The sequence below is a fragment of the Culex quinquefasciatus genome, chromosome 3 (genome assembly GCF_015732765.1).
Source record: "Culex quinquefasciatus strain JHB chromosome 3, VPISU_Cqui_1.0_pri_paternal, whole genome shotgun sequence".
NCBI classification, from domain to species: Eukaryota; Metazoa; Arthropoda; class Insecta; order Diptera; family Culicidae; genus Culex; species Culex quinquefasciatus.
In genome coordinates, this window is record NC_051863.1 from 129,534,189 (window position 1) to 129,548,883 (window position 14,695).

At 34.4% G+C, this 14,695-nt stretch overlaps 1 protein-coding gene across 3 annotated transcripts in view; it reads right to left on the reverse strand.

The window, feature by feature from the left end:
* The window catches only part of LOC6047368 (monocarboxylate transporter 14), a 35,720-nt gene extending 23,418 nt beyond the window's left edge, over positions 1-12,302 (reverse strand). Inside the window, exon 1 of one of the 3 annotated variants that reach the window (XM_038259558.1) lies at positions 12,125-12,302. The gene's annotated coding sequence lies outside the window, so the exon portion shown is untranslated. Of the gene's footprint in view, positions 1-2,724; positions 2,973-12,124 lie in introns of those variants that run through there. The other 2 variants (XM_038259561.1, XM_038259560.1) reach the window with 2 other exon arrangements.
* Positions 12,303-14,695: the final 2,393 nt, after the last annotated feature.

The following is a 14,695-nucleotide window of genomic DNA, read 5'->3' on the forward strand; positions in this document are numbered from 1 at the left end:
GTAAGACGGCCACCCCTCTGTTTTACTAAGTATACTAATGAATATTACTAAAATGTTTAGCAATACTGTTCCTCATGCTAAATAATGCATATGGAGTCACCTTTGCCAAAAATATTGTTTGAAATAGTATAAAAATAGCTCAAAATAAACAAATAATTTTTGAACTTGAAACTGGATGTAATTTTCATGAATTACAACTTAGGCATTTTGTTAGATAACAATATGTTTTCCTGTCTTCAAATATTTTTTCATGTTAAATTGAAGTTTTCCCTAGATTATGTCCCTCGAAAAAGTTTAGAAAATGCGATGAGCTATTTACAAAAATTGTTTAAAAAATAATTTATTTGGGGCAAGACGGCCACCTCCTCCGGGGGTAAGACGGCCACCCGTAATTTGTAGATTTTGATTGATATAAGTTATATTTTTGACGGGTTTTGACTATTATGACATATTTGTAGATAAGGAAAAGCATTTTCAATAAAACTATCCATTTTTAATCAAAATGCTGTTAACTACCGTTTCGACAACATTCTTTACTGTGATATAGCAAAACTCATTGAATAGTATGAAATCCTATCAAACTTTTCATAAAAATCGCTAATTTAATATTGTTTACATAATTTTGATTTACTTATTCTAATCAAAATACACAAACTAATTATTTTGCATCAAATTGTGTTTGTTTTGTAGTAAAATTCACAGTTTTTCATAAAATGTGGTCGCAATAATATGAAATTCACTGAGCCAAAATATGAAAATTTTTAAACAGCATTTTTCTTCACATTTGAAACCTGATTTTTTCAACCAAAATAGTTATGATGTTCAGAGAAGTCTGTTCAACCAACCTTGTAGGAATTTGGGTGGATTTAGCAAAGTTATTATAGCACTGGCCGTCTTACCCCACATGGGTGGCCGTCTTACCCCGCGTATTTCATATATATACGACTTCAATTATTTTTTTAAAATTCCTGAAAAGTATTGAAAATTGGTTTTTAGACTAACTAATTTATGTCATTTCTATAATGGACTAGTAGTAGAACAATATGTACGTAATTTGAGATCAAAATAATCTGTTGTGTAAATTTTATTAGACTTCTCCCTTAGGGTGGCCGTCTTACCCCCATCTCCCCTAAATCAAAACAATTTTGAAAAGTGTTTCTATTCGATTTTGTTATTTTTAGTACAGAAAAGTAGGCTGTTTTTCGTTCGAGAATGACAGGAAAAGTTAGTGTAGTAGATCTCTGTAAGGCAATTTGACTATTATGTAAATAATCCTTTAAAGAATAAATCGATTAACAGTGTATAAACGACAATTTTTCAGCGAATCAATACATTTTGTAACCTTATCAAACGCCTCACGGTCTAGACAAAAACAAGCTCTGATGATTAGAACGGAAACATCGTGATTGGTCGTAAACCTCTCCTTATGACACTCTACTAAATGTTACCTAACACATAGCCTGATTTGTGTGTCAGTGTGTGCGGACAAGGTCTATAAAGGATCGATTCGAGAACACGTGGTTCCTTAAACTGCGTGTCCTTGCACACCGTGTTATTCTTGAAGGAAGGCGGCACCCAAAACCAAGAACGCGAAAGTCACTTCACAACAGAGCGCTTTAGGGTTTCGGAAAATTGGTTTGCGAAACAAATTTTCTTCACGCCAACTTCCTCAAACGAGCGACGTCCTGACTGTTTCAAGGATGCACAGCAGGTCATTAATTTACTTAGAGCTCTCTCCACACACGCTTTTGCATAACTTACTATGAAAAGGAACCGCGCAACGGGAATTATGCAAATTTTGTGAGTGCCATTGGCCATTGAATTGCTGGGAAATTCAAATTTCTCTTTGTTTCGAGCAGATCGCGTGGGTGTTAAAGGGTACCCTTTAGGGAATAATTTGTAATTCGTTAATGGAATGAGCTTTTATGAACGAGAATAATAATGACATAGCGAACCACGTTTTGCTTTAAAATTCGTGTCTAATTACACGTCAAAAGTCTAAAATCGATTATGATACATGTTTTTTTCTCAGTTCCTTTTTTTGCATGAAATTGACTTTATAATTTGTCTTAATTGATTCTTCTTAACTAATAAATTCCAGTGTATAAGCACAAAGACTACAAATTGAAATAGTGATACCAATCTGCAATTGAATATTCATGGTTCACAAGCTGTCATAACGATGAGAATTCAACGATCGATCTTCATTGTTCTTTTGAGTGGCTTTAACTGATACGTCGTTGTCCACATTAGCGTGAGACAAATCGTGAGAATTTACTGATTGAATTCGTTACTGTATGATGCAATATCCTGCCGTTACTTTCGTTTTTATGTAACGCATCTTTAATCTTAGGTCAATATAACTTATAACAATTACAGAACGATGTAATTTTCACAAAGATTTTTCAACTTTTCAACTTAACTTCCAATCCAGGCACTCTTATCAGCACTACGACTATCAACTTCAATTAAATAACAAGCTCAGCTGATCCAGAACTCTGACGCGTTCAGCTGATACTCGTTATTGACAACTAAAATAAACTATTACGAAATTTATTCTCACGCTATTGGGATCACCATTTCGTCATTGTACTTGCACTAACCGGCATTTCAATATGACCTGTTAGATCAAAGAGTAGTTTTAATGTCAATGAACTGAGTCCAAGCAAGATCAACCGGCCTTTGAATGTAGGTCAAATTGATCGCCGTTTTTTGTCTACTCACCAGAACTTTAAACTCTCGTGATCGCTGAATGTTTACGGAACAGATTTGTTTGTTAGCTTCGAATGCAACTTTTACAGTACTGAACTGACTCAAATCCGCTGATCGCTGCACACGTTCCAGAGTTGACGATACACAAATCGAAACTGAACCTCAGCAGTGCTGCAGAGTGGAAATTTCCATTCAGCCCTGTCTTTTTCTTGCCACTTTTTTATGTGCTTTCTGTTTATGTTTTGTATACTGTTTTATGTGATTGGCTGGGTTTCTCTGCTCTTTTGGGTGTTCGCTGTATGTATCACTCGAGCGCAAGCCTTTCCAACAAGAGGCATGTGCGCTGCAACTTGAACGATCTGCAGCACAAAACCAGCAACAGTCACAGTCAAAAGTTGAGTTCTAGAGTTTTTTTTAAAAGGTCCTATAAGCTATTGACTTCCATAAATTTATAAGACCTGTCTAATCAGACCTTAGCGCAGCCAATCTTTCGAAGGGATCCTGGAGAGTGCTTTAGGTTAGATGACGCCTAGCACTCTTCTTGTCATTTATTAACATTTGTACTTCCATAAATTTATAGGACCTGTTCAAAAAAAAAGGAGGGAGCGGTACAACCCATTATATTTTTCAACATGCGAAAAAAGAGGTGTTTTTCAATAATTTGCAGCCTGAAACGGTGATGAGATAGAAATTTTGTGTCAAAGGAACTTTTATGTAAAATTGGACGCCCGAAAAAGCGCTAAAAAAGTTTAAAAAACTCTGCCATTTTCCGTTACTCGACTTAAAATTTTTTTGGAACATGACATTTTAAGGGAAATTTAATGTACTTTTTGAATCTACATTGACCCAGAAGGGTCATTTTTTCATTTAGAGCTAAATTTTTCATTTTAAAATTTCGTGTTTTTTCTAACTTTGCACGATTATTTTTTAGAGTATAACAATGTTTTACAAAGTTGAAGAGCAGACAATTACAAAAATTAGCTTATAAACATCACGAGTTATCGCGATTTTACGAAAAAAAAGTTTTGAAAAAGTTACTTTTTGCGTTTCTCTTTGTTTCGTCGTCCGTGTCTGTTGCGAGTGACCCTGAACAGCCATGATCGACGACGACCAACTTTTTCAAAACTTTTTTTTTCGTAAAATCGCGATAACTTTTGATTTTTGTAGGAAAACCCCTTATGTTTATAAATCAATGATTTTGTAATTGTCTATTCACAAAAAATAAACTATACAAAATTTATATTTTTGATTTTTTATATGTTGTGGGTCTCGTGGCGCAGGGGTAGCGGCTTCGGCTGCCGATCCCGATGATGCTATGAGACGCGGGTTCGATTCCCGCCTTATCCACTGAGCTTCTATCGGATGGTGAAGTAAAACGTCGGTCCCGGTTTCTCCTGTCTCGTCAGAGGCGCTGGAGCAGAAATCCCACGTTAGAGGAAGGCCATGCCCCGGGGGGCGTAGTGCCAATAGTTTCGTTTCGTTTTTAGGGTACAAAAACCCACAACTTATGAGCCGAAACAAAAATTTTGCAACCGAGTTATGATTTTTTGAAAACAAAATTAGGAGCGATAGAAATTTTACTCGACAAATTTTTCTGACTTCGATTTTTTTTCTCAGGAGTTCCCGAAAAATAACATTTCCCTTTCCCGAAATTGAAGTGGATGTATACTATACAACTTCCTATCTTTTTGGTCCCAATGTTTTGAAAAGTCGTTATTAAATAACGAGAGGACCTAACTTGATTTCATTCATTTCAATCAACTTTCGCATCTACTTTTTAATTCGCACTGAGAATAGATTTTGCTTATTTATATGGGAACAAAAATTACTAAATGATGGAATGAAAATAAAATATTTCATTTTTGGTAAACCTTTTTGGGAAAATTGTTGTTATACCATTTGAAAATAAGTTAATAACACTCTCCGGCCAAGATCAAAATTGAGAAAAATGCAATTTAAATTGTTTTCAGCTGATTGCATTTAAAATTACTTTGAACTTTTTAGAATTTTTTGGGCGTTTTTGAAGGGCGGGAGGACAAAAACTTTGGAAGATATTTGCAATAGCCTAAAAAATCATTAAAAACAACTTCGTATCATATGAATGGTGCCCGAAGAATGCAAACATATTTCAAAAACTCGTTTCTAATATTTGAAAACTTTTAGTTGTGATATCATGTAAAAAAGCACGAGTTAGATTTTCAAGATGAATTCAATAATTTTATTAATTTATTCGTGAGCTGAAACCAGTAAGACTGGTTCTAGAACAAGTTATTTGCCATGAAAATTATAATTTCTGCATAAACATATTCTCGCGAATTGGTCATAAAGATAAATTTCAAAGCATTTTCGTGGTGCATGGATTTTACTCAAGATTTATAATTTGATTTATAAAATAAAACTTCTAAACAAAAAATACAAATAATATTTTCTGATTTGGTACGATTTGAAAGACAGCATATAAAATAAGAAAATTTGTATATTTTTATGAAGTTTATCATTTTTTAAAGCAGTCAATCCATAAATAGATCCTCATACTCATTTTAAACATTTAAGTTGCTGTTCTATACAATTTTGTTGTAAAATATAATTCAGAAACAAGATCAGAATACTGCCGTTTTACGGCGATATGATGTATACGCCATTTTGGACATTTTCAATTTTATTGTACAGTGTGATAAATAATCTTAAAAGCTACCTCCTGACGAAAGAATTTTTCAAATAACTGCTCTGGGGCCCATTTTGTTAAGCAAACAAACAATGATGTATACGCCAATTTTACTCACCATGATGTATGTATACATTGAGAATTGATAGAAGTCAAATTCAATACTGTTTGAATGTTGAATTGTTGGACCAAATCAAGACTGGGCAATATTTTATTACATTATTTCGACTTAATTATTAAGGGGACGTCCGTTAGGCGTCATCCATAAAGTACGTCACGTTTTGAGGGAAGAGGGGGGTTTTGAGCAAGCGTGACATTGCGTGTTAAAAGCATAGGGAAATCGTGACAAAGGGGGGTGGAGTAAATTTCGGCTGACGTATTAAATGAGACGTACTTAATGGATGACACCTTATCCACATCCACGTAGACACTTTTTTGAAAATTCTAGACCCACCCACCTCCCTTGCGGACAATTGTTCATGCTAAAAATGTGTTTATGTAGCGTAGACAATCACTAAGGGAGCATTCTTTTATTACGTAACACAAAAAATCGGATTTTTAGACCCCTTCCCCAAAATTTCCATACAAATTTAAAAAAAAATGTATGGAGCGTAACACGGCCTCGAACCGCACCGCCCCTTCAGCTGAGTTACGTAATAAAAGAACGCTCCCTAATACCCTTCCCCCCCCCTTATAGTATCCACGTGGACAATTCATTAAGGGATCCGCTCAGCTGTCAAAATAGCTGGCACAAAAAATAGCTTTGATCGAGCAATGTATACATACATCACTGGGAAGGAAAAGTAGTGATTTTTATTGCTATTTTTACGGCCTAATGATGTTTATGGTTTAAAATCGTAGAGAATAGGAAAAAACAGGAAATTTTGTAGGGGCCACATTTTTATTGTACTTTTTAACAGTTTCTACAGAGCAGACCTTAAATTAGTCATTTAAAATTGAAAATAAGAACAAAAACAGAAAATCGTGTCTACAGCAAAATCACCTCAATGGCGTATACATCATATCGCCGTAAAACGTAACGTAAACGTAAAACTATTATAGTTTTCGATAAATTTCAAATTTCCCGGGAATTCCCGGAAAATTTGTTGAAAATTTCCCGTTTCCGGGGAATTTTGTGATCCCGGGAAAGTTGACGCTCTAATTTTTAGTGTTGAAGTCAAATTTGCAATTGAAAAGTATCCTACAGTTTTTTTTTGGTAAAGTGCACCGTTTTTAAGTGAAAAGCCATCTATAATTTAAAAGTAACAGAAAAAATATCAGTTTTTTTTTAATTTTTCAAATCAGCAATTCCTTTTGAAAAGAGCATAATCCGATAAATAGTTCTCCGATCGTGCTCAAAATGTTTCTGGGGTTCCTTGGCCATTACCTGTAATAATCGAATCACGATTTTTTTTTTGCTTTTAACATCATCTAGTTTTGCGTCCATTTTAGTCAAACTTGAAAGGTTAATTGCATATTAAATTCAAAAATGCCTTTTTTAATGTTTCGTCATCGCCATTTTGGCCACCATCTTGGTTTGAAAAATTAAATCACTTTAGACTGCCGCTAGAAGCTAGTCCGTCCCATATGTAATTTCGTCAATTTTGAGGTAATAATGCAGTTTGGTTCAAAATCATGTAAACTATCAGAAAAAACCAATAAAATGTAGTACTTTGTTCTAGAAATCCGGAGAAAATCCACTTTTTCGAGAAATTCTAACACGTAGCCTTATGGGCGGGACAACTTTGAAACGCGTTTTTCTCGGCTTGCTGTTTTTACATATGGGACGGACACGATTAGAGCGGCAGTAGAGTAGTTGAGGTTCATATTTAAGCTTGACAATTAAAAATAAGACATTAAAAAAAATGATTCGATTATCCGAAGATTCGGGGCCAAGTCGTTCAGATAATCGAGTCCCAGAAACTAACGACCCTTTAAATGTTAAAAAATTAAACATTATTGAAATTTTATGCTCTTTTCGTTTTTTTTTATTTTGAAATTTCCTCTTACATTTCAAAAGGGGTAATATTGAAAATTGTCTGCACCGAAAAAAACTTTAAGAAATATTCGCAACAGTCTAGTGTTAACAAAAAAGAAATTCTTTGCGTGAAATAATAAATGTGAAATAAAAACAAAAACAAACAAAAAACTAAGTTTAATTAAACGGAAAAAGTAACCAATAGTTAGAGTTAGATAGTTAGAGAAAAAGAAATTATTCAAGTTAAGTTGCCTGCAGAGCCGTACCTAGGGTCCACGGCGCCCTTGGCGAAGCATCAATTTGGCGCCCCTCCAAATTTTTCATCATTTTGATATGTTTACTTAAATTTTCAGCGATTGCTTCAAAGAGTTTTAATAATATAATGGTAATTGATTGAATAAATATAACAGCTAAAAAATCCAACCACAATTTAATTCTTTGAAGAATATTCAAATTAATGTTTTATTATTTTTAAACCATTTCAATCGATTTATATCTTTCCAATACAGATAGGTTGTAACGAAAAGGTGCTTTAGGATTAATGTTGACTGAAAATAGCAGAGTGTTGTTTTATCGTTTTAAAACAGAATTTGATCTGACCTAGCTTAAATTTCATTGTATCAGCATTTTCCTGCATTCCTGAAAAAATAGTTTAACTGATTAGAAAATGGACTCCTTTTCAAACTTGTTTTTGAATGGATTCCTTTTGAAACTATTTTTTTTTTCAATTTATTTTTGAAAACAATATTTCTCTTCTCTGTGACTGTGTTTTTTTGATTGATATAAAATTCCTAAAATTTGTTTTTTGAAAATTCATAGCTTCAAACAAAGGCAATTAGTTTTTACCTTTTTAACACATTGACATTTTTTGTGTTTATTTTTCGACATCTAAAGTTTCTTACAATTTTGTATAAAAACCATTACACTCAAATAGAGGGTGACGAGCGGGAATTCCCGGGAAATCGACCATTTTTGGACCTCTCGATTCCCGGGAAATTTGGTCGAAGCAAAATTATATAAACAAATAAAAAATGAAAATTCGAAATTGATCAGAACATTGGGTGTTCAATGTAAGATGTTCAAGTTCGAATGAACCAATGCTTCTCTTATCTTCTAATTCAGAAAGTGTAAATTTTAACTTATTAAAAATTCCAATAACTATAATTGGGAAAACTTAAAATAATGTGGACCCCAAAATTAACCTTAAAGCATACTTAGCAGTTAGCCACAAGAAGAAAATCTAATTTTTTTTATATTTTGTTTATTATTTCTAAGAGTATAATTTTCATATCCTCTTTCAAGCATAGCAATTCTTATAATCCATTTTTTTTTATTCTTATTATTTTAATTTCGCTGTATCAAGGTAATTTCCTTTTTTGATGTCATGGAGTAATTTTGTGTTTCGCTCAAACCTCAATATTAAATTATATCTAAGAAAAAAACTCTGGAAATATTTGTAAAGTCCGCCAAATGTGAACATTCGGGTTTTCCGGATCACTATTTCTTCAATGCATATTTACAGTTTTAAAAAAGAAAAAAAATATTAAAATTGTTGTTTTGAGTCGCTATTTATTATATTGTAAAAATCCCGATACTGGGAAATTGCATATTAGCTATTTTGTTATTTCACAAAAATCTAATAACAAGTTCATACAACAAGTTGTATTGCAGATTCAGAAAAAATCAAGAAGTAGATCATAGTTCCCAAAAATAATGAGGCTACTAATTAACGTTTCATTAAATAAGCATGGGTCTCGTGGCGCAGGGATAGCGGCTTCGGCTGCCGATCCCGATGATGCTATGAGACGCGGGTTCGATTCCCGCCTTATCCACTGAGCTTCTATCGGATGGTGAAGTAAAACGTCGGTCCCGGTTTCTCCTGTCTCGTCAGAGGCGCTGGAGCAGAAATCCCACGTTAGAGGAAGGCCATGCCCCGGGGGGCGTAGTGCCAATAGTTTCGTTAAATAAGCATGAATAAATCGTAACTGAATTCATTGAAAAGAAACACATTTAAAACTTTTCTTTATACATTACTGGCACTATTGGCATAGTTATAAACACTACCAGGTCCCGGGAATTCCCGGGAAATTTCCAAAAAATTTCCAAAAAATCTCGATAATAGTCACCCTCTACACACAAAGCTTTTAGAACCGTTTGTGTAAATGTGAAAATTTAGGCGAAATTACACTGGATAGCCCAACACATGGAATCCATGAAATAAAAAAATGTATGTGAAAGATAAGCAACTTTATCCATTCCATTAAAACATAACAAAACAAAAATTTTCAAGGAAAATGTTACTAACATTCTTCAAATTATTGACCCTAGTAGCAAAATTAAGTGGAACTTTGTGGTTTCCCAAAAAATATTGCTGTTTATGGAGCTGGAATTTTGCTTTGATTTAAAATCTAATGGGTCCGCGATAATGGTGTTTCTGCAAATCAAAATTATACAAGAAATTGTATAATATTTTACTTTTACGACTAAAAAGTTGGTGGGCATGCCAATCTATGCAACTTTGTCGAAGACACCCAAATTTTACTTCTTCACTCTTGCTACAAGCAATTGAATACAAGCAGCAGAATATAATATATTTAGAGCAATTTATGTGCTCTTAAAAAACCAACATTTTTATGTTGAAAAAAAAAATTGCTAGAAATTTAACAAAAGTCAAAGCATTTTTGTGTTAGAAATATTCAATTTAAACACTTCAGTATTTCGAAAACGTAGGCCAATCTCAACGCAACGTTTGCATTTAAAACGATAAAAATATCTCAAATGCCATTTTCTTTAAACTTGAAATATCTTATTCTTTTTATTTCAGATTTTCAATAGAAATGTGTAAATTTCAATTAAATAGCTGATTATATAAAAAAAATACTTCAAAACATAAAAAACTTGATGGTTCCTGATGCTGGAAAAAATTGTGAAATTTAAATTGAATTTTATATACTGTAGTTGAAATATAAAATCTCTAGCTATTTCAAAGAATTGTTATAAAACCCTGAAATTTTTGCCACTTGAGCGCCCCTCTTGATAAATGAATTGAGAAAATTGAATTTTAAATTTAATTCTGGTACAATTATTAAAATAGTTGATTTTGGCGCCCCAAGTGTTATAAGTAATATTTGTAATATTCTGACCAAGATTATCGAGTTATTTTGTAGCCCTACTTTAAAATTTGGCGCCCCTTTTGTTCTGAATACCTTTCTAGGATTTTATAATAACATGACAAATTTGTACAATCATCGTTTTCGGCGCCCCTCAAGGGCTGGCGCCCTTGGCGGTCGCCAACTGCGCCAACCCCTAGGTACGGCGCTGGTTGCCTGAAATTTTGCGGTGCGAACCGAAACATTTCGTATGAGATCTAGAGCAAATTTGTTTTTGCAGATTTTTTTTCCGATTTTGTAGGATATTTCTTCAGAAAAGTCGATAATCGATTGATGTATAGACATTTCTATAAAATGTCTTTGAGAGACTCTAGATGAATTAATTCACCAATATTTGACCTCAAATGGAAAGTTTTTGAATTCAAATTTACCAGATTTTTTGCTAGCCCTTACAATTTGTCATGAAAATACAGCAACATATTGTCTGGATATAAATTTGAGTATAAAACAACGATTAACCTGGAGTATTTTATTCAAAAGATATTTATTATCCAAAAAGATTCATTTTTTGCTAATCCAATGTCTTATTACAGCATGACATTGTTAATGTATTTTGACGCATCAGATTGTAAAGAATAGTTTACAGAAAAAGTTCCCTTAAAAGTATCCTTTTGTTTCGTAACAAACATTGAGGGTTACAAAATAAAAATAATATTAAGGTTTGAGTAACATGAATATTAAAGAAAAAAGGGGAAATATTGTTTTAACATAACGATAAAAGTCAATGTTTGATAATTGTTTTAACATAATCCTTATTTCACCTCTCAAACTAAGACCATTTCTTAAAATTTCTCCCACAAGCTTCGAGAAGTTTCTATTCATCCGTTTGATTCGCCTCTTTCGTGCCCAACTGTACATATTTACACCCAACTCACACAAGTTGTTGTATCCAACTTGGACGATCGGACGCGCCGCAAGTTTACTCTTTTGATGTATGGGCAAGTAAGTACATATATTTGCACCACACAGTGCACTTCGTACCGGTCTTCCGATCACCAACTGTAAACGATCTCGTGGGCCGGCGTGCCGACGTGAGAACCTCTGCCAGTTTTGTTTGCACTGCAAACCGCTCGACCTTCACGAGAAAATACTTCCAAGAAGAAGAACAAGAAGGTATCCACGTTTTCTGAAAATAACTCAGAATCTCACGTGCCCCTTTTTCAAACAACCTTTTTTTTTTCTCCCAACAGCTGATTAAACTTTCAAGCGCCTCTGGCGTCGTTAAATCACAAAGTTTACTTGCGAGTTTAGAGGAATTTCACGACAAATCTCGCTCTCGCTCGCGATAGTAGTGTGATTCTTCGGTGAGAGCGAATCGCACGTTCTTATCACGTTTTCTCAGTCTCAAACACGCACGAACACAGACTAAGCAGAGACAAAGTGTTGTGGAAATCGCGAGATTTTCAGCGAGAGCGAAATCGATTAGCGAAAAAAAAGAACCGAAATGAACTTGAGAGTGAGAGAGCGAAAAGGAAAAACTTCCTGATTCCCAAAGTTTACAGCTGATTAAAGCCGTTTAGTAACCAAGTGGGAACCGAAAAGTACACAAAACTGCGCTAAACACTGAACTATTGACCACAAATACCATCAAATACACACCTCTTATCGATTTGCCGAAGGCAACAGCTTCGAAACTGTGTGTTCACACGCGATTGATTTTTTGAGAGTAACAAAAAAAAAAACTCGGGAGAGAACGAGACTCGAATCGCGGGGTTGGCTTGGAGGAGAACCTGCTGCTACTAGCTTCACTGACGAACACTGTAAGACTGAACCAAGACCGGACCCGGCACGAGCTAGTCGTTTGAAGAGGCGAATCCATCGACGATGATGGCGAGCGTCAATCGCAAGAAGTGCGCAAACGCGTGATCGATTAGCGGTAGGTCGTACTGTACGGAGACGCACTGTTAAGGGGATGTGCGTGAATAAAGAAATACATTTTAAATGTTTTGATCTCGGTACAAGTGATCGAAGGAAATTGAGAGGCGTCTGAATCATGAACAACGCCGGAAAGGTGTGAATTTGAACCGTTCGAACGCTATTGCTAGGCCACAGCTGGAAGACGTTTAGGGAATTGTGGGTAGCTGGAAATATCTGGATTTGGGAATCACTTGCCGTTTAGTTACAATACCGTGCGAGCTGATAAAGTTTCCTATACGTTCGTGCGATGTGACGATGGTAGAACGTGACTTACCTTTTACAGCTCAACCATTTTTGAGTCATAGCAAATGATCTGCAAATGTGGTTTTCTATATCAAAAATCACAACAGCATGGCAGCACGTGTAAAACCAGTCTTTCGGTTTAAATCTAGCTTCGAAAAAGTTCAAAACTTAATACTGAGATCGCGAAAAAAAAATCGAGCAAAAATTAGTTCACATCCAGTAACGCTTTTTTGTTTGACAGTCTAGGTGTAAATTAGACAGATTCGACTTAAAGTTTCCGGATTGAAGCTTTAAAATTACAAAAAATGACGTTTTAACCAGCGCTTCAAAGTTGGGTTGCTTTCGAAGTGAAAATTTAGCGACTCCGACTATTGGCGATTTAGCAACTCTCCAAAAATACACGACCTCACTGAATACCGTCTCCAGTTTCTGAAGATTTAGCGACCTTGGACTTCTAAAATTTGCCGACTCCGACTCTAGGTCTACAAAGTATTTAAAGCATATCGTTGGGCCACGATAGCGTGCAACTACTTGAGGTAACAATATTCCCGTGAAATGGTTAATTTTTTAATAAATTTCAATATTGGAAATTATTCTTACTTTGAAATTCTTCAACAAAATTGTACTGAAGTATCCTGTGTGTGAGGTGTAATTAATGGCTTTATTGGGCCGTTGCAAAATTTATGCTGCCTTCCCCCTTCCAATTTGGCCCGAAAAATTAAATGGCAAAGACATACTTTTTCAAGAGACCAGCAAATTTCCTTGGATTTTGAAGTGCACAATGTATTGAAGACAAATTTAATTTGTCTGCGTTATTAATTATTTTTATTATATTTGGAGTATTTAAACCTATTTTGAATATTTTTAAAGCATTTTTGGTATCCAAAAATATTTTTTTCGTTAAAACTTGTATATTTGCGAAATCTGGAGTGTTCTAAACTATTTTAAATATGTGGTTAATTTAAGAGGTATAGTAGTATCACAAAAAGTTTTTTTTTTGTAAAAAATATGTCTTCATTGAAACTTAGCTTTTTTATAAATCTGATGATTGTAAAACAACTGAGAAATTTATACTTAAAAAAAAGCTACGGTTTTTAATAAAACAAAATCATATAGCATGAAAATATATAATTTAAACAAACTTTGAGCTTAAACTTTTTTAGGCTTTAAGTCTTCAAATACAGCCCAGACTTGATTATGCGAAGGCCTTGAACAAATTTCACTTCGGATAAACACATCTTCGGATAACCGAATCGCGAATAAACATTTTTTCGTTGTCTTGTTTTTGATTGGCGAGCTTAAGTATGACCCCTAAAGTACGCAAAAGTGATTAAAAAAAATCCAAGAAGCAGCGATGGAATAATCATCATCAAAAGAAAATCTCTGGACGTTCATCAAGAGAAAAAAATCTGAAGGGAGCATAGCTCTCCTCTCTCGCGCACGAAAAATCGGTAAAAAGAATCTAAAAAAATATCATCTTGATTATTCGGTGGAAAATCTTTTTCACTACTACACTTGCAAGTGTTACTTCACACGTCGAAAAATGACCTGTCACATTTTGTAGATGGGCAATGTGTGTAAACAAAGTGAAATAAACATTATTAAGTGGTGCTGACAAGGAAATTCACAAAAAATCATCAGCAGATTGATTTTCTTGGAGAATTTCGGGAGCGATTTACTTTTGCGTGATTTGCCTCCTCTCTCTTTCGCGGGTGAAGATAGTTCGCAAGCGAAATTGATTTTTTTGCGATTATTCCATCCCTGCCAAGAAGAATGGAAACTGGGTGCTGAATAGTGATTTGCAAAGCGGCCTCAATTTTGAACTGTCAACGTTAAACCAAAAGTTGCAAGTCTTGTAATCGATCATGAAACATAAACCGTATTTTTCAGCAAAAATAAAAAAGTTGGTAGTGTCGTAGCTTTGAGGAGTTGAAGTCAACAATTAAAAGAAGGTAGACGTCGAGACAGATTTTTTTAATAACTGCAAAAGTTGTTTATGGAGTCGTTGGG